This window comes from Pteropus medius, unplaced genomic scaffold, assembly GCF_902729225.1.
Source record: "Pteropus medius unplaced genomic scaffold, Ma_sr-lr_union100, whole genome shotgun sequence".
NCBI classification, from domain to species: Eukaryota; Metazoa; Chordata; class Mammalia; order Chiroptera; family Pteropodidae; genus Pteropus; species Pteropus medius.
The window spans coordinates 1533740-1553820 of NW_024350319.1; the positions used below are offsets into that span (position 1 = coordinate 1533740).

The 20081-nt window shown below is 36.2% G+C and overlaps 1 protein-coding gene across 7 annotated transcripts in view; it reads left to right on the forward strand.

Moving 5' to 3' along the window:
* Positions 1-212: 212 nt before the first annotated feature.
* LEPR (leptin receptor) overlaps positions 213-20081 on the forward strand; it is an 84816-nt gene continuing 64947 nt past the window's right edge. For 4 of the 7 annotated variants that reach the window (XM_039838504.1, XM_039838501.1, XM_039838498.1 and 1 more), the window contains exons 1-3: positions 213-354; positions 586-745; positions 1047-1094. The gene's annotated coding sequence lies outside the window, so the exon portion shown is untranslated. Of the gene's footprint in view, positions 355-585; positions 825-1046; positions 1095-20081 lie in introns of all 7 variants that reach the window. The other 3 variants (XM_039838502.1, XM_039838500.1, XM_039838499.1) reach the window with 2 other exon arrangements.

Below are 20081 nucleotides of genomic sequence, written 5' to 3' on the forward strand. Positions count from 1 at the left end.
CCAACCCCTCACTTGATGCGTGAGTGGCCTCTTCAGCCTTCCTGACAAGTATGACCAAAATGCTTGGCCGAAACATCCCTGATGACAGGAAACTCACTACCTCATTGCTTCTGGTCTTTTCCATTCGCTTTCCTTTCCCACGCCTCCCAATCATTGCAATCTTTGTAACAGCATTTTCCACACCTGACAGAACAGAGGCCTGGAAGTCTGGAGGTGGCAGGAACAGGGGTAACCTCAGCCTGATGCAGTCTTAGAACCACTGGGTGGGGGTACGCAGTAGCTGACTTCTGGTTGAAGTAGCGGCGCCCCCTTCCTGCTGGGTTCGTCTCTGCTCTTGGCCTCCGGAGTAGGCGGGTAAGGGGTCTTCGTCCCGAGCTCCCTCCTCCTCCAGGTCCATAGCCGCGTAGTGGTGTTCCCAGCCGCTGCCCCCGCGGTCACCTGCGCGCCGCCCTCGCTGCTCCGGGTCTGTTCACCCGCCCCAGAGCTGTCACGCAGAGCGCGGGGCGTGTGTGCGGCCACCAGGCTGTCCCTCCCTTCTCCCCATCCCACGCGCTCCCCCTCAGCCCCTCCTCCCCACACACTCAGCTGCCCTCCTCTCCTGAGAGTTTGCCGGGCACCTCCGGCGAGAAGTTTGGAGCCACCCCACCGCAGAGACCACGCCGGCCGAGCACCAGCGACGCAGGTGTCCCAGCCCCGGTGCCGCCGCCATCTCCGCCTTCCTTCTGGATCGGACCCCAGCAACGAGGTGGGACTCGCTTCTCTCTTCTACACCCCTTAAGGCCACCTCTTCCCACTCTGGGCACCTGGAGGAGCGGGGCACTGGGGTGAGCATGACCCACACGGAGCCCGCAGGCCACTTGGGGACCGGGAGTTCGGGGGCGGCGCTCGCCGGGCAGCCAGAGGGGTGCGGTGAAGCTCTGGGCTTCCGCGGGGCTGACAGTCGGGAGGTTCCCGGGGCGAGGGGTGTCGGATCACGTGGCTGAGGGCAGCCCGCCCAGCCCGGGCGCTCACCTGCCTGCGTGCCACCTCGCCAACTTCTTTTCTAGGTCTCCGTCCCGCTTCGGAAACTGAAGGCACTGCTACGAAGTAAACCAGTAAGCCCTGGGGCCGGGAGGAAGGATTTATTGGTTTGGATAATAAAAGAAAAAAATGTGTTGTAGACCTGTACCTCTGTTTACCACCCTCTCTTAATCTCAAGAAAATTAAAAACAAATCCAAATAAAACCTAGTCCCAACCAAAACACTTAACTTATTTAAAGGAATTTGTAGGAGCGAGAAAAAGAGACGCTACCAAGGAATCGTTTTCGAAACCCCAGGTATTATGAGGCTAAGAAAAATGGTTGTTGTGGGTGCTATTTCTAGGACTTGTATTTGCAAACAGAAGATGACACAAGCTTTTGCCTGAAAGAGTTCCTTATATTGAGGGGTTTTGGAGTGTCCTCTGTTAACTTTTCTTCCCATAAGTATTAAACTATCTAGAAACAAGTACTCTTTGAAAGCTTTGGGCTCGTAGTCAGAATTTTGGTGTGACTGCCATTTATCTGTCATGATGCGGTTCGTTTAACTTCTCTGGGCCTCAGTTTCCTCATCTATCAAATTAGAGGGTTGAGTAAAGATTCTGAGGGCCTTTTAATAATATCTAAGATATTTCTCAACTTAAAAATTTATAATTCTTTAACTCGTTAACATGTTACAGACTTTACTAGATGCATAATTTAATGACATAAAAAATCTATATTAGTCTTGGCATTTTGTTTTATATGCATTTATGAGTTGTGCTTTTAGGATGTGCCAATCAAAAACCAAAGAGTAAAGCACTCATAAAAGGGTTTAGAAATATTTTGTTTATATGTAAATGTTTAGATCATCTCTCAGTCTACCTTAAAGAATCATGTTCAACTTTAAGTTAGTATTTGCAGCACTGCAACAAAAATGTATGGCTTTAGCATCATACTTATTCTCTTATTGTACATTCAGAGGACGTAAGAATTGTTTTGGAGGAAAACAAAAATTGCACCTTTTAAAACCAGTTACTGCTCTTGAACAGTGGTTGTTACTTTTTAGCATAAAGTTGTGTGCAGAATATTAAAAAAATGGTTTCAGACCACTTCAGAGCCTCTCTGAAATTATGCTCAGGAGCAGAGATGCCAATTTTAGTAATGTATTTTAGTTGTCTTGGAATGAATCCCAGAAAATAGCAGAGGTTAACTAAACAGATAAACCAGAAATTAGGAATTGACATACACACAAGTTTTATGAGAAATGGGTACTATAAAGTGTCATCTAACCTTTCATTGCCTTTTAATAAAAAACAAACAACTGTTGGCTTAAGCAGATAGAGAATGTTAGTATAGCTTTTGTTATTACTTGTAATTCAGAATTATTTGAGATTTAGTCATAAGTTATTAGGATAGGTTTAAAAGTGTTCTGGCTCTTTTGGGTAGTTTTGATCTAAAGTAGTATGTTTCTACCAGCATGAGCTTTGTATGCAGTTTGAGAGAGTGGAATGGATTTGAATACTTTTTAATGAACACATTTTAACTTAGTTTCAGTGCTTGTTGGCTTTGGGGCTAGAAGTGTCACTAATCATTCAGGCATCTGTCTTCCTTCATATCCTCTGGTGAAGTAGATGATCATCTCCTTTGAAACAGATGCTCAAAGATTTCAGCAAAATGGTAGTTGAATGAACACAAAGTAGTAGAATTTAAATACCCGGCTTCTCATTGCTTATTGGAAGACAACTGAAAACAGTGGATGGATCTGACTGCTCAAGGTTTATAGTCAACTCATTCATGGCTTAGAAGCGTCATCGTGGTTGCCAGTAGCTCTATTCCTCTTTTGTAATGTGGAGACTTTACTCTCACAAATTTACCAAGAAAAACGGTCATGTCTTCACACTTAGAACACTATTATATAACCAAATGGTTTGTGTTTGCAAAGTATAATATCTTAGGGAGTCTTGGAAATAAAACTAAAATATCCAGAAAAAAATGAATTATCTAGGCAGATACTGTACAGCATTTTCATGCTGAGAGCCAAATATACATATAGTACTAAAAAAAAAAATCCCATATTCTGTGGAGCTAAAAGTGAAGACAGAGCTATAGTCTGCTCTAATTCTTAAGATTTTATGTGATTTCAAATTCTGCTTTTAATTAAATCGGAAAGGCACAAACGTTCACCTACTGTCCCAACCTAGTACATATAACCTTTTGGAGTTTTAATTCAGGTTTGATCTGCTTATCATTAGGAATATTCCTTTTCAAATACTTTTTTAAAACTTTTGTGACTATAGTGACATTTTCTGTTGTCTTTTCACACATATGATCTTATTTAAAAAAATTAACAACTATAACATTTATAGGGGGAAGTATACATAATAAGTATACTGGTTGAGAAATAATGTAATAAATCATTATAATGGATAATTATATAGCAAATACCCCAATATTCATGTAAGAAAAAGAATATTGCTAATACGCTGAAACCTCTTGCTTACTCCTTCCTGATCACGAATTTAGTTTAATCTGTTTTTGTTTAAATTTTATACAAATATAGGAGGCATTATTTTATAGATTATTTTGCTTAACGTATTTGTAAGATTAAGCCATTACTTTGTTCCCTTTTAAAGTGAAAACTTTTTGAAAAAGTTGTCTATATTCCCTATCTCAAATTTATCTCTTCACATTCTCTCTTAAACCCATTCCTATCAATCTTTTGTTTTCAATACTCAGCCAGAACTACTCCTGTCATGGTCCCCAATGAAATTACTTTCCCTAAATCTAATCGTCAGTTGTCAGTGTTGATCTTATTTCACCTTTTGGTACATTGTCATGATCATCACCCACTGCTCCTCGTAGTAATTCCTTATTGGCTTCCAGGACACTATGTACTCTTGATGTTCTTCTTTCACTCGCCACTCCTTTCTATCTACTTTGCCAATTGCTCCTCTTCTTTCAGAGTTTTTACCTTAGAATGTCTTAGAGTTTAGTCCTTGGGAATTCTTTTTTTTCTCTATACTCTTTGATGATTTCATGCAATGTATTTTTTCCCCACGGTCTCTATAATTGTAGACTGATGACTACAAAATGATAGCTCAAGCCTTGATTTCTCTCCCTGAACTTTAGACCTCTGTATCCAGCTGCCTACTCAGCATTTCTATTTAAATGTCTAGTAAACATCTTCAGTTCAATGTACTTCAAATGAAGTCTTTATCTCGCCAAAGTCTACTCTGTTTGCAGTCTTCCCCATCTCCATCCTTCAAGTAGCTTAGGTCCAAAACCTTGGAGTCATCTTTGATTTCTCCCATTCCCTCATACCTCAGATGTTATGTGTCAGGAGATCCTTTTTGCTCTATCTTCAATGTAAAATCAGAACAGAATTACTTCTGATCACCTCCACAGCTGCCACTTTGGTCTGAGCTGCCATAATACTTCGCATGGATTATCGCAAAGAATGCCTAACTGGTCTCCATGCTTTTTATCCTTTGCTTTCCCTAATCCATTATCGAAATTGTGATTAGAGCTTTTGTTTTACAACACATGTTGGATCATGTCACTTTTCTATTCCTAACTCCCCCATTGACTTTCTAGTTCATATAGAGTAAGAACCAAAGTCCTCAGGATGACCTACAAGGCCCTACCTGATCTCCCCCCGACCTTTACCTGTATGATCTCATTTCCTACTGTTTTTCTCACTCAGTTCTAGCCACACTGGTCTCTTTGCTATTCCTTGACTATATCGGAGACTGTCTTTGCACTTTAACTTCCTCTGCTTGGAGTGCTCTTCCCCTAGATATTCACATGGCTTACTCTGTAACTATCATTTCCTTTAAGTCTTTGTTCAGTTGTCTCCTTTTCAAGGAGGCCTACCCTTATTATTGTATTTAAAATGGAATATCTTCTTACCTTGCAATATACTCTTTCTCTTTGCCTTTACTTTGCTTTTCTTCATAGTAGTTACCACCTTTTGAAATACTAATGATTTCTTACCTTAGTCATTTAAAGTTCAGGAATATGTAAAAAAAAAAAAAAAATCATTGGAACAATCCAATAAAATGGAAACCCAGAAACCTATCAATAATTCAGTGATTAAATGGAGTGTGGGAACATCCAATGATTGAGATACTAGTCAGTATTTTAAATTAAGCGGGCACAGCCCAACCAGTGAGGCTATCTGAGCTGCTTCATGAAGAGGGTCCTTCCTGAGGTTCAGACACATTCCAGCACCCAAGTACAAACAAAGTTTGGAGACACGCTGCTTATTTCCAGAAGACTAAAAATAGAGGAAAATCTTTATTCCCCCACTCTTAGCACACTTTTTAAAAAACAATTATTTTAAAGCAAATTCGACAATGTGATCTTCTACTCTAAATACATGTGTGCACATCTAAGAAAATAAGATTATTTTCCTGAACAGTTACCGTAACATTGTCAAATTTGTTAATCTGAAGTATGGTCTACTACTTGCCCATGTTTAAATCTCCTTTGTTTCCACAATAGGTCCCACCCTGGATTCACATGTGGTACATCTGGTTATGTCCCATTTCAGTAATTCAATTGTAGTCATTATTTTAGTTTTCAACTTTATACCTACTTAATGATTTAGTACCTATTTAATATACTCATGAATTTAAACATATACTAAACCCTAGATAACCCTTTTCAAAAATTAAGTATACTTTCAAAAGACATAATTTCTACTATAAATGCAGATGAAACCAATATCACCACCCATAAATAAATAATTATAAAATTATTTGTGTAAAAAACAAAAGGAGTTGTAAAATACTATTTGACTTATCACTTTTTTTGTCTCATTTCTAATAGAATGTAAACCCATTAAAAGCAGATTTTTTTCCTGTTTTGCTCACTATTGTATCCTTAGTACCTGAAATAGTGCCTAGTACATAAGAGGTGCTCAGTAATTTTTTTGTTGATTGAATATTGTTGCTAATAGTGGCTATTATTTGTTCATTTTCATTGCTGGATATATTTAATGGTATGAGTATAATATCTTTATTGTTTATTGATTCTGATTATGGATAATTGGGTCACCTCACTCCCTCTTCTCTTTGTTTCTCTGCTGTAACATGGATCAGTACTTCATTTCTTTTTATGGCCAAATAATATATCCCTAGATGGATATACCACTAAACAAAGGAGATTTGTTTATTCTTTCATTAGTTGATGGACATTTGGGTAGTTTCTGCTTTTTGGCTATTATAAATAATGCTGCTACTAATGTTTGTGAACAAGTTTTTGTGCGAATGTATGTATCTCTCGGGTATATATGTAGGAGTGGAATTGCTTAGTCATATTTATGTTTAACGTTTTAAAATCTGCCAAACTGTTTTCCAAAGCAGCTTTCATTATTTTACATTTCCACCAGCAAAGTACAAGGGTTTTTCCTTCTCCACATTTTTGTTAACACTTGTTATTGTTTGTGCTTTTGATTATAGCTGTCCTAGTGGATGTAACATTGTATTGCATTATGGTTTTGATTTGCATTTCCTCATGACTAATAACGTTAAGCATCTTTTCATGTGCTTATTGACCATCGTATATCTTTTTTAGAGACATGTTCTTTGCTCATTTTTTAAATTGAGTTTTTTTTTTATCGTGTTGTAAGAGTTCTTTATATACAGATAAAAATCTTTTGTATGATATAGATTTGCAAATATTTTCACCCATTCTGTGGGTTACTTTTTTTACTTTTTTGATGGTGTCCTTTGATGCTCCAAAGTTTTTAATTTTAAGGAAGTCCAATTTATCTGTTTTGTTGTACTTACTTTTGGTGTCATATCTAAGAAACTATTACCTAATCCAAAATCAAGAATATTTATATAGGCATACTTTATTTTATTGTACCTCACTTTATTGTGCTTTGCAGATATTGAATTTTTTACAAATTGAAGATAAGACCAACAAAAAGGATTATGTCTTGCTGAAGGCTCAGATGATGGTTAGCATTTTTTAGCAATGAAGTACTTTTTATTAAAGTATGTACATTTTTTTTAAAGTAGTATTGCATACTTAGACTACAGTGCAGTGTAAACATAACTTTTATATACACCGGGAAGCCAAAAAATTCATAGGACTCATTTTATTGCAGTGGTCTGGAACCAAACCCACTATATTTCTGAAATATGCCTGTACTTCTGTGTTTTACTAATAAGAATTTTATAGTTTTAGCTTTTAATTAGGTTTTGCATGTGGATATCTACTTGTCCCAGCACCATTTGTTGAAGACCATTCTTTCCTCATATCTAGGTATCTCGTCAAAAATCAATTGAGAAAAATGTAAAGATTTATTTCTGGAATCTCAAATCTAATCCATCGATTTATATTTCTGTCCTTATACAAGTACTGCACTATCTTGATTACTGTAGCTTTGAAGCAAGTTTTAAAATCGGAACTGTGAGTCTTCCAACTTTCTTTTTCAATATTGTTTTGGCTATTTTCTTATGTATCCTTATGAATTTTAGAGTCAGTTTGTCAAGTTCTGCACAAAATGTAGCTAGAATTTTGAAGGATTGCATTAAATATGAGATTAATTTGGGGAGTATTATCATCTTAATGAAATCAAATATTTCAATCCTTGAACATGGGATGTTTTCCCATTTATATAAGTATTCTTTAATTTCTTTCAATAATTTATGGTATTCGATATAAAAATCTTGCATTTATTTTGTTGAGCTTATTACTAAGTATTTTATTCTTTCTGATACGAATGAAATGAAATTAAAAAAATTATTTTCTGATTATTCATTGCCAGTGTATAGAAATACAGATTTTTGAGTATTATCTTATATCCTACAAACTTGCCAAACTTATTTATTGGGTGTAACATTTTTTGTGACTTCCTTAATGTTTTCTATATACAAGATCATATCATCTGAGAACAGAGATAATTTTACTGTTTTCTTTCCAAACTAGACAACTTTTATTTCTTTTTCTTGCCTAATTGCCCTGGATAGAATCTCTAGTTCAGTGTTGAATAAGAAGTGAAAGTGAATATGTTTGTCTTGTTTCTGATCTTAGCAGGAAGCATCCAGTCTTTCATCATTACATATGATCTTAGCTGTGGGTTATTCATATATAGCTGTTATCAGGTTAAAGTTCTCATCTATTCCTAGTTTGTTGAACGTTTTTATCATTAAATGGTGTTGAAGTTTGTCAAATGCTTTTTCTATTGAGATGATCATGACTTTTATTATGATTTATTGATTGATACATTGATTGGTTTTCATATTTTAAACTAAACTTGCATTCCTTAGATAAATCATATTTTATGCATTGTTAGATATGGTTTGCTAGTATTTTTGCATTTATATTCATAAGAGATGTTGGTCTGTAGTTTTATTGTGATATCTTTGTCTGATTTTGATATCACTAAAACTGGCCTCAGAATAAGTTGGGAAGTATTTAAAACACTTAATTTTATATTTTATATTTTTTGCCAACAATCTTGCTGAGTTTTATAACTAAGTCAAATAACTTACCTATAGATACTTTTAGATTTTCTACTTTTCTTCTCATTTATGAATAATGACAGTTGTTTCTTCCTTTATAAACTTTAAACATTTTCCTTTTTCCCTTACTGCATTGACCAGGACCTTAAGCATGATATTGATTTGAAATGCTGACAGTGGGAGTTTCACCATTGAGAATGATGCTTGCTTTGGGTTTTGGTAGATACCCTTTTACAGATTTAATAAATTCTTTCTATTTCTAGCTTGCAAATCGTTTTTTTTTTGTCATGAATAGATGTTGACTGGTATCAAATGTTTTTGTAGTTACTAATCAGATGTTTTTCCTCCTTCCATTTATTAGTAGGGTAAATTTACTGATTTTTAAAATATTAAATCATAGTAGTCCTGTGCCCCACAACCTTCACGATGACAGCCCTGCTCATGCTATATGAGCTTTTCAACATTGCAGAATTCCATTTGCTAATATATTGTCAAAGATTTTAAAAAGTCTATATTTATGTATAAGATTGGCTATAGTCTTTCTTTTTCAAATTATTCTTCTTATATTTTGATATTAAGGTTATATTAACTATAAATTTGACCTGTCAAGTGTTGACTTTTTCTAGTCTCTAGAAGAGTTTTTGCTGGTTTAAAATTATTTGTTCCATTTTAAAAATCTTCACTGAAACCATATATACATATATTTTTAACCATGGAATAAGTTTTTACTTGGTTATAGGAACATTCAGTTTCCTTGCTTCCTTGCTTCCTTTCTCTTTTTCTTTTGAGTTAGCTTTGGTAAATTATATTTTCTTAGAGTTTATCCATTTCATCTAAAATTTCAAAATTAATTGGCATAAAGTTAGTTTAATTAATTCTGTATTTATGTCCCACTTTCATTGCTGATATTGATTATTTGTGCCTTATTTCTTTCAATCTCATCACAATTTTATTAATTTTACTTATCTTTTAAAACACTAATTTTATGTTTGTTGATTCTTACTTTTGTATGTTTGTTTTCTATTTTATTACTTTCAACTCTTATCTTTATTATTTCCTCCATTTTACTTTTTCAATATTTCCCTTTTGCTGTTCTATTGTAACTTCTTAAATTAATTTTCAGTCTTTTGGTGAAATATTGTTTCTGAATTTTAATTTCCCTCTAAGTACTCCTTTGTCTGTATGATCTAAGGTCTTCCCTCTCACTCCCCACAAAGGAACATAATTGTTTTATATGCTAGAAAAGGAAATACATTTGTAATGATTTGGTTTTTTGTTTGACTAATATGAAAAAAGAACACTAGGCTTTCTGTGATTCACTAGAACTTTCTTTAAGCGAATGTGTCAGTATATATTCTTAATCTTAAAGCAATCTTGTGTTTAGTAGGACAGGGATTACCGAAGCACGAAAACTAACACAGCTTTCATTGTTAAGAAGTTCCCTATTTACTAAGTGCCAGACTTGACATTTCATACACACACTCCAAGCCATCTTCCACACTGCTATCAAGGTAGCCCTGGGCCTCAAAGCTAATTTTATGTCATTCCATTGTTTTTAAATTTAATTTTATTATTACTTTCAAGTATACAGTATATTGGTTAGACATTTATATAGTTTATAAAGCGATCCCCCTAATTGCTCCTTCTCTCTTCTGGCTCTCCACCTAGCCATTACCTTTATGCTAACTGCATTCCCTATACCATGCTCCCCATCCCTGTGACCATCTATCAGCTACTAATTTGTACTTCTTTAACCCTTCACCACATTCTCCCAGCCCCCCAACCCCCCTCCCTTTTACCTGTCACTGGATTGTCCTCTATATTTGTTAGTCTGTTTTTGATTAGTTCTTTCTGTTTCTTAGATTCCACATATAAGTGAAATTATACAGTATTTATCTTTCTTCATCTGACTTATTTCAGCCAGCATAATAACCTCTAGGTCTGTCAATGTCATTGCAAATGGTAGGATTTCATTTTTTTTAATGGCTGAGTAATATTCCATTGTATATGTGAGCCATAAATTTTTTATCCACTTGTCTGCTGATGGCCATTTAGATTGCTTCCATATCTTGGCTATTGTAAATTGTGCTTCCATGAACATAGGGGTGCATAGATCTTTACAAATTATTGTTTTGGTTTTCTTTGAATAAGTACCCAGAAGTGCAATTGTAAATTGTGCCACCATGAACATAGGGGTGCATAGATCCTTATGAATTATTGTTTTGGTTTTCTTTGAATAAGTACCCAGAAGTGAAATTGCTGAGTCAAAAGATATATACATTTTTAATTTTTTGAGAAATCTCCAGACTGTTTTCCATAGTGGTTGTACCAATTTGCAATCCCACTAACAGTGTATGAGAGTTCCCTTTTCTCCATATCCTCACCAGCACTTGTTGTTCTTTGATTTATTAATGATAAGCCATTCTCACAGATATGAGGTGATATCTCATTGTAGTTTTAATTTGCATTTCTCTGATGATTAGCGACCTTGAATATCTTTTCATATGTCTATTGGCCATCTGTATTTTCTCTTGGGAGAAATATCTTTTCAGATCTCCTGCTCATTTTTTAATTGGAGTGTTTTTCTGTTGAGTTGTATGAGTTCTTTATATGTTTTGGATATTAACCTTTTATCAGATGTATCATAAGTGAATGTCTTCTCCCATTCAGTCAGTTATCTTTTTGTTTTGTTGATGGTTTCCTTTGCTGTACAAAAACTTTTTAGTTTGATGTAGTCCCATTTGTTTATTTTTTTTTCTTTTATTTCCCTTGTCCAAGGAGATATATCTGAAAAGAAATAACTGTTAGCAATATCAGAGAGTTTATTACCTATGTTTTCTTCTAGAAGTATTATGGTTTCATGTCTTACATTTAAGTCTTTAATCCACTTTGAATCTATTCTTGTATATGGTGTAAGAAAGTAGTCCAGTTTCTTTTCTTTGCATGTATCTGTCCAATTCTCCCAGCACCATTTGCTGAAGAGACTGTCTTTACCCCATTATTTATTCTTGCCTCCTTTGCCATACATTAAGTGAGCATATAGGTGTGGATTTATTTCTAGGCTCTCTATTCTGTTTCATTGATCAGTGTATCTGTTTTTATGCCAATATCTTGCTGTTTTCATTACTGTAGCCTTGTAGTATAGTTTGATATCAGGCAGTATGATACCTCCAACTCTGTTCTTTCTCAGGATTGCTGTGGCTATTCAGGTTCTTTTATGGTTCCGTATAAATTTTAGGATGATTTGTTCTAGGTCTCTGAAAAATGCCATTGGTATTTTGATAGAGATTGCATCGAATCTGTAGATTCCTTTGGGTAGTATGGCCATGTTAATGATTTTGATTTTTCCTGTCCATGAGCACGGTATATGCTTCCGTTTATTTGTATCTTCTTCAATTTCTTTTTTCAATGACTAATAATTTTCTGAAAACAGGTCCTTTACCTTCTTGGTTAATTTGATTCTCAGGTTTTTGATGCAATCATAAATGCGGTTGTTTTCTTAATTTCTCTTTCCAAAAGTTCATCGCTGCTGTATAAAAATGCCACTGACTTCTGAATATTAATTTTGTAACCTGCTACTTTACTGGATTCATCGATCAGTTCTAACAGTTTTTGGTGGAATATTTAGAGTTCTCTATATATAGTATCATATCATCGGCAGATGACGAGAGTTTTACTTCTTCTTTTCCAATTCGGATACCTTTTATTTCTCTTTCTTGTCTTATTGCTGTGGCTAAGACTTCCAATACAGTGTTGAAGAGGAGTGGTGAAAGAGGGCATCCTCGTCTAGTTCTCAATCTAAAGGAAAACACTTTTATCCTTTCTCCATTGAATATGATGTTAGCTGTAGGTTTTTCATATATGGCCTTTATTATGTTGAAGTATGTTCCCAGTATTCCCACTTTGCTAGAGTTTTTACCATAAATGGATGCTGGATTTCATCGAAAGCTTTTCTGAATCTATTGATATGATCATATGATTTTTATCTTTTGATTTGTCAATATGGTGTATCACATTAATTGATTTATGGATATTGAACCAACCTTGCATCCCAGGAATAAATCCAACTTGATCATGATATATGATATTTTTAATGTATTGCTGAATTTGGTTTGCTAATATTTTGTTGAGAATTTTTGCATCAATGTTCATAAGAGATATTGGCCTATAGTTTTCTTGTTTTGTAATGTCTTTGTCTGGAATTAAGATAATGGTGGCCTCCTAAAAGGAATCAGGGAGGCTTCTGAAACTCTTCTTGAATTTTTTGGAATAGTTTAAGAAGAATAGATGTTAATTCTTCTTTGAATATTTGGTGAAATTCTCCTACAAAGTCATCTGGTCCGGGACTTTTGTTTTTTGAGAGGTTTTTGATTACTGATTCAATTTCATTAGTGGTAATCGGTTGATTCTGATGTTCCGTTTCTTCTTGATTCAGTCTTGGGCGATTGTATGTTTCTAGGAGTGTATCCATTTCTTCCAGATTGCCCAATTTGTTGGTGTGTAATTGCTCGTAGTGTTTTCTTATGATCCTCTGTATTTCTATGGAATCCATAGTTATTTCTCCTGTCATTTCTGATTTCATTTGTTTGAGTCCTCTCTCTTTTTCCTTTGATAAGTCTGGTTAAGGTTTTGTCAATTTTGTTTATCCTTTCAGAGAACCAGCTCTTGGTTTCATTAATCTTTTGTGTTGTTTTTCTAGACTCTATTTCGTTTATTTCTGCTCTGATCTTTATTATTTCCTTCCTTCTAGTCACTTTGGGCTTTGTTTGCTGTTTTTTTTTTTCTAGTTAAGTGTAAAGTTAGATTTTTTATTTGAGCTTTTTCTTGTTTCTTGAGGTAGGCATGTATTGCTATGAATTTTCCTCTTAGGACTGCTTTTGCTGTGTTCCATAGATTTTTGAGTTGTGTTTTCATTTTCATTTGTCTCTAGATATCTTTTGTTTTTTTCTTTGATCTCATTAATAACTCATTCATTATTTTTGTGTATTTTCCAGTTTTTTTTCTTGTTGATTTCTAGTTTCATACAATTGTGATCAGAGAAGATGGTTGATACGATTTCAGTCTTCTTAAATTTTTTGAGACTTGTTTTGTGTCCTAACATGTAGTCTATCCTGGAAAATGTTCCATGTGCACTTGAGAAGAATGTATATTTTGCTTCTTTGGGGTAAAATGCTCTAAAAATATCTATTAATTCTTCTTTGAAAATTTGGTGAAATTCTCTTATAAAGTCATCTGGTCCAGGACTTTTGTTTTTTGAGAGGTTTTTGATTACTGATTTGATTTCATTAGTGGTGATTGGTTGATTCTGATGTTCTGTTTCTTCTTGATTCAGTCTTGGGCGATTGTATCTGATCTAATATGTCATTTAGGCCCATTGTTTCCTTGTTGATTTTTTTGTCTGGAAGATCTGTCCATTGGTGTCAATGGGGTGTCAAAGTCTCCTATTAAGAGTGTATTACCGTTGATCTCTCCTTTTATGTCGGTCAATAATTACTTTATACATGTAGGTATTCATGTGCTGGATGCGTATATACATTTTCTAGGGTTAAGTCCTCTTGATTTATTGATCCCTTTATCACGATGTAATGCCCTTCTTTGTCTCTTATTATAGCATTTGTTTTAAAGTCTATTTTATCTGATATAAATATTGCTACCCTGGATTTTTTTAATTTTCATTTTTTTTTTCATTTGCATGAAATATCTTTTTCCATTCCTTTACTTTCATTCTGTGAGTGTTATTTAATCTGAAGCGGGCCTCTTGTAGACAGCATATGCATGGGTTTTGTTTTCTTATCTATTTGGCTACCCAGTGTCTTTTGATTGGAGCATTTAATCCATTTACATTTACTGATAGGTACATAGTTATTGCCACTCTATTATTTGTATTTATTTTTTCCTTTTTTACGCCTTCCTTTTTTTTACAGTAGTTCCTTTAGCATTTCTTATAATACTGGTTGTTGGTGATGAATTCCTTAAGCTTTTCCCTGTCTGGAAAACTCTTTATCTCACCTTCCATTTTAATCGAAAGCCTTGGTGGGTAGAGTGTTTGTGGTTGTAGATACTCTTTTTTTCTTAACTTTGAATACTTCTTGCCAGTCCCTTTTGCCTGCAAAGAATGCCTGCAGACATTCTTATGGAGGAACACTTGTAAGTAACTAGCTGCCTTTCTCTTGCTGCTTTTAAGATTCTCTCTTTGTCTTTGACCTTTGGCTTTTTAATTATGATGTATCTTGGTGTTGATCTGTTTGAATTCCTCTTGTTTGGGACTCTTTGTGCTTCCTGAACTTGTAAGTATAAATCCTTTGCCAGGTTAGGGAAGTTTTCTGTCATTATTTCTTCAAATAGATTCTCAGTCTCTTGCTCTCTCACTTCTCCTTCGGGTACTCCTATGATTCAGATATTGTTATTCTTCATGTTGTCCCAGAGGTCTCTTAAACTATCCTCATTTAAAAATTTTTTTTTTCTTTTTGTTGTTCTGATTGGGTGTATTCTGCTACCTTGTCTTCTAGTTTGTTGATTTGGTCTTCTGCTTCATCCAAACTACTGTTGAATCCTTCTTTATTTCAGTTATTGTATTCTTCATTTCCATCTGGTTCTGTTTTTATGGTTTCTATGTCCTTTTTTTTATGCTTACTATTATTATGTTGAGGTTCTCTTTGTGCTCATCCACTCTCCCCCTAAGTTCATTGAGCATTCTAAGCATTATTTTGCACTTTGTCTCTGATAGGTTGCTTGCCTCCATTTCATTTAGCTTATTTTCTGGAATTTTCTCCTGTTGTTTCATTTAAGGCATGTTTCTTTGTTTTCTCCTTTTATTAGCCTCTCTGTATTCATTTCTATGTGTTAGGAATATTTGTTTCATCTCTCAGCCTTGGCCAGATGGCCTTATTTGGAAGATGTCCTATGTGGCCTAGTGGCGCACTCTCCCTGATCCCCTGTGCAGGGGGCTCTGGACGTGATCTTTGTGTGGATCGTGTATGATCTTCTGTTGTAGCTAAGCATTTGTTGGTGTTTGTACATCAGTGGATGGGATTAACACTCAGGCTGACTAATTGTGGGAATTAGCTGCATCCATAGGGTAAGAGTTGCTGTGTGGGAGCTGACTCCACTGAGTGGGATTTTCCCTAGCAGGCTTGTGTACTTGTTGAGACCACTCTTTGTGTGTACTGCTCATGGGACTAGTCAGGAGTTGCTCTGTTGTGGTCTCGTGCCGGCCTCCAGGTGCATTGTTTTTGTGGTCCCTTGGGAGGAGGTCCCCAGTATATCAAGGTCAGCTGCTGCCTTTGATTGCTCAGGGCTACCTGGTGGGAGCTACAGAGTGATCCTCGGATGGCTGTTGCCTAGGCTGGAATTTTAAGTAAGTGGAAGAGACAACACTGTAGGCAGTGGTCAGTTATCTTCTATCCCTGACCTAGGGCAGTTTAGCAGAGGGATCAGTGCTCCTCATGGCCTGACACTGACTATCAGTTGGCCGTAAGTCTCTGAAATTGGAAGAGCCTCCGGGCGATATGCATGTCGGGTGGTGCAGGGACCCCGGGAGGCTCCTGGGTCTATTGAGTAAATTTCCCCCTGTCACTGCATTGTCAGTTTACATACCAGCACTGTCTCTGTGTCTCCCTGTACAAGTTTCCAATCATAGCAAGGTCAGCTGCTGCCTACCTCCGGCCTGCAAACACCCAAGCTCTATTTAAGAATTACTGAAGTTCGCGGGCATGAAATTGTGGCCTGACATCGAATGCTTCTCCCAGATGAATGAGTTTTGCATGGGTGGCACGAACTAAGTGCTGTCGTTTGCTGTTGAATTCAAGGAAAGCATAGGATGGAACTGGGTTGCCTGAAAGCAGGCTTGCCACAGATAATTTGTGGATGAGCTGTGGTGTTGTCTCAGTGAGGCATGGGACCACTGGGCCTACACAGCACCAGATTTGCTGCCAGCTGTGGGACTGTGGGCTTCAACAAAGTCAGATACCACAAAACCTCTGAGATCTGCCCAAGCGATACTGTGTCTCGTGCTGGCAGCAGTGATCTTCTCGTCACAGTATTCTCTGAACTTTGCTCATTTCGCTGGCTGAGATCTATTGACTGTGCAGAATACACCACCCCAGGGCAGGGGCAGCTGCCTGTTAAAGTGCAGCGGGCACTTTGTGTATTGGATGGGGCAGGATCTCAGGGAGTCAAGGACCATTAGGCCAGTGGCCTCAGTTTTCTGCCATTTCTGTGTCTGCATGGTTCTGCAGAAGTCACAGATCACATGGAGACAATCTGCTGTTTGGGGCAGTCCAACAGTCCCCTGCAATTCCTTCAAGAGATATTGCAGCTCGTATAGGCAGCAGTAGTCTGCCTACAACTGTTTCCCCCAAAATGCGCTCACTGCGATAGCTGAGGTCTGTTGCCTGCGCAGAATGTGCAACTCCAGAGAAAAGCAGGGCGGGGGAGGTTGTCTGTCAATGGGCTGCAGGTACTTCGTGGCTTGGGTGAAGCAGGATCTCAGGGAGGCAAGGGCCATCAGGCCAATACAACCTCAGTTTTGCTGCAACTTCTGTGCCCACATGTTCCCACTGTAGTCACAGATCACAGTGAGACCAACTACTCTCTGGGTCCCACAGACCCTTGCGATTTCTCCATGCAGTATTACAGATCTTGTAGGCAGCAGAGGTCTGCCTGCAAATGATTTCCCCACAGCGCCTGCCAGGTGCTAGCCAACGTTTGTTGCCTGTGTGGATTGGAGACCTGGGGGGTTTTATATAGCCTTGTCATTCCTACACAGCTTCAGATATAAAGAAGAACATTAATTGGTTGGCAAGCTATGAAAAATCTGATGTTAGCCGGAGAGTCCTTGAGGTGGGGGAAGGGCAGCCAGGAACGAACTTGTTCTAGCAGGAAATGGCCAGACAGGGTCAGGCTGCCACAGAGTGACTCTCTTGAATTATGTTTCTGCTTCTGTAGGGTTTTATTGGTGGGGAGGGGATATTATTTTAACATACATATTTATATATATAACAAACTTTTTTCCATAGTTATAAGTTATGATTATCCTCATACTTCCTGTAGGCTTCAACATGAAAACTAAATATATCTATTTTTGTAACCCTTGAATCTACATTATGGACACACCAAGCTCAAAGATGTGATTAATGTCATTATAACATTTTTCTAGTGAATTTTAGTATTTTAAAGAAATATCAGACACAGAAATGCTGGATATGTAGTAAAAAATCATTGTCAAATTTAAGTGGCATGAACTTGGAAGTTTAAAATCTTTTTTAGAATTGAAAACATTTAATATGTTTAAAGTAAGCTATGTGAAATTTTGGGAGATATTGATTCTCACCAAATAAAAGTCAAAGTTACTTATTCTTTCTTAAAATTAGTAGGCTAGAGTCTTCTCGATTATACAATTTTTTGGAACCAAATAAAGTCTTCCCAAAAGTGAATACAGTCTACTTCCAGTTAGTGTGGGAGAGTATTTGCCTGGCCGTTGAAATGGTTAGGTAATCCACACAGCTGAGTTACAGTTGTTTCTCTGCTTAGCATAGTATGGATATTTGCTGAGGAAAGAACAGAGCTGTGGGGAGTCATTGCCTGGTGGACTGTGGATGATCTTGAAGAAGAGAGTCATGCTTTTGGGAACTATTTGAAAACAATCTGTGGTACCCTATAGGTCTCTTTAAATCAAACTAGAGTACTATGGACTAGCAAATGAAAATGACCTAACTGGAGACTCTAAAGGGGCGTGGTGATATTAATATCAATTTTAAAGTCTTTGCCCATTAGTGGGGAAAAATCCAGAAACAGTACAGACTTACAAGTGTGTATACATGTGTGTATAATAGTGAGTGAAAAAAGGGAAAGAGGAAGGAAGAGAAGGTAGGTGGTGGTGGGGCTCTGCTCCTGGGCCAATAATTTCTATAAAGTTTATGGGAACATATAACTTTTATCTGTTTGTATTAAATAAAAAGCTAAAGGTTTGAGCCAAATAGAGATTCTCAGGAGCTTCTATAATGGTATTATAATAGGCTTTAAAAATGTGGACTCATGTTTAAGAACAGCTGTTACTAAATATCTGTTTTGCGAAGGCATAGGACAATTTAGATTTTCTCAGAATTATATTTTCTCATTTTACTTTAACTAGCAGCTGTTATTTGGGTGTCTAAATCTATGAAAATTAAGAAACTGTAAACATGAGATAATAGGACAATTAGATTTCTGTATGCACCAACAAAATTTCTGAACCAAACTGGTCAGTGTTTAAGAGATGAAAGAGAAAATTAAGTATAAACACATAGATAAACACACGCATGTACACAGAAAGCATACTGACACACACATTATAAACAGAAAGCATACTGACACACACATTATAAGCTCCCAACAATTGTAGTTGCTGTTATATTATTAAGATGTTATCTCTTAGAATTATGACATACTTATCATATTAGACCTACCTAGGTAGTAGCTGGGTATTTCCCTAGTGACTTGGGTATCTTGCAATGACACTGCTAGTCACAGGTTTGATTTGGAGGAAAAAAAATTTTCAGACAGAACAAACAATATAAAAATGTTCTTTCTATAAAACGCAGTCATCGGGGCAAGTGGCTTCTTGGTCTTTTGATTTTAAATTTGCAAATCTGTTCTCACGTAGGAGTTCTTTTTGTCTTTATTGGTATCCTTGGGCTGATCTTGGTTTTTACTGACCATAAATTCTGTGGGAATCTCTTTTGTAATACTTGCAAAATGCTTCATATCTTCCTCATTCTTCAAAGTGGAAGTTAAATCTTTACTCCTCTAAACTAGAATTATGATTCCCCTAAGCTAGAAGTAATCTCTCTGATTTCTAAATATCACTCCTTCTAGGTAGTTGTGATTCTTTAAACCCAGACATCATGGATTTTTAAGATAAACCATCATTTTTGTACTGTTAAGAAAGAAAAATTCTGCCTATTTAACTATTATGCAATGCTTTCTCATCCTTTAGAATTTTTATTTTATACTCACAGAGAGAGCTTTTTAAGAATTATTTAAATAAAGATTTTTGTTTAACTCATTACTCTTATAATGAAAGTATAAATCAAAGAAATTGGTTAAGGAATTCTTTTTCCTATTCAGAATCTGGTTTTTCTTGAATCACTTTTCAAGTCGGTGCTGTTGATGTCAATATTTCCCAAAAATATCCTACTCTGGGTTATTGAGAATATTTTGACATAGCACTTCATAAAAAAATGTTTCTCTATTGTTGCTGAGATCTTCTCCTACCTAAGTTGGACCATTTTGCAAATTTTATTCTGGTGTTTATTGATCTTACCATAAGAGATCAACATAAGGTTTCTGGACAACACTCAGGGCTCATATTGTTTTATCAAATGGTTTTTAAAAGTATTTAATAGTTTGTTAACCAAAATATTGATGGGTTAAAATTGTACAGTCTGTCATGAGGAAAGTGTCCAGTTTGTATGTATGCAATCAATGACAACTGGATAGCAGCTGCTACCAGGCCAACAGTGATTGTATGATGACAATGATTTTCACAAAGATCCTGATGTCAGGTGTTAAAATATTGTGAATCTTAAAATGGAAGAAATACTCTCTTCCTTGGTATTTCTTAGAATTC